We start from the raw sequence: 1,105 nt of genomic DNA on the forward strand, positions 1-1,105 counted from the left end.
AAAAAAAAAAAATGAACATAAGTGTTGGAGATTTTTAAAAATTTAAGCTCTCTAGTCCTCAACTTTCTCATGTACAAAGTGGAGAAAATATAAGAACCTATGAAAGAGGTCTGCTGCAATACTGAAATGAGATATCACAGTAAATGAGTTAAATACAACTCTTGTTTCATAGTATACAAAAATAAAATTGAGCTTTTATTATTCCTACTGTGGTCATATAATATCTCATGATGAAGATCTCATTATTTAGACTTCTAGTACTTCAAAAGTATTTCAGCCAAAAGTTAGGTATTTTGCCATCTTCTTGGGGAAAATACCTTTAAATAAATATAATAGATAATTTTCATTACCTTACAAATGTACCACTATGTTTCTATTTTACTTTATTTTTTTGCAGTATTGCGAATCGAACTCAGGACATTGTGTTTCCTAGGCAGGTGCTTATGCTCCTGAGCTGTCTCCTCTTTTAGTATTTTTTAGAAATACTAAAAAACCCCCAAAACCCACTATATTTCTGTTTTTTGACACTAGTAATTTCTTAATTAACTCATCAATGTTGGAACTTTTCAATGTTTAGGAACCAGAAGTAACTTGAATGGATTAGTGTAAAGATTTCAGTGTAAAGTTTAGGAGAACTACATAATACTCTGACATTCCATGAGAACGCCTGCACAATGGAAGAGCCACACAATTTGATTTGTGTGAAGCTCATACACTTACCATCAGCCAGTGGAATCATAGTCTTAAAGATGCAGAAGTCAAAAAAAAATTTTCAAAATTTTAGGACAGCAGCTGTCAAAATGAAGGAATAAATATTGACTATGGGAGGTAAAGTGATGGAGAATATTAAGCTTGTTGATATTCCTCCAAACTCTTGTTAGCTCAATAACAGGAAAAAACAAAAATAAAAAACAGAATTGAATTACTTCAAAGTAAAAAAGAAATTCTTGGAGTTTTGCTTTAGGTATAAGAGCAATGATTTCCATGAAATCACAAATTTTGCTGTATATTAATTGAGATTTTTCTATTGCAAGGGATAGATGGTCAAGCAATTTATTTTATTTTATTTTATATTTATTTAGTATTTTAGGGGAGGGTCTACAGG

This window comes from Octodon degus, unplaced genomic scaffold (genome assembly GCF_000260255.1).
Source record: "Octodon degus isolate 3935 unplaced genomic scaffold, OctDeg1.0 scaffold00087, whole genome shotgun sequence".
In the NCBI taxonomy this organism is placed as follows: Eukaryota; Metazoa; Chordata; class Mammalia; order Rodentia; family Octodontidae; genus Octodon; species Octodon degus.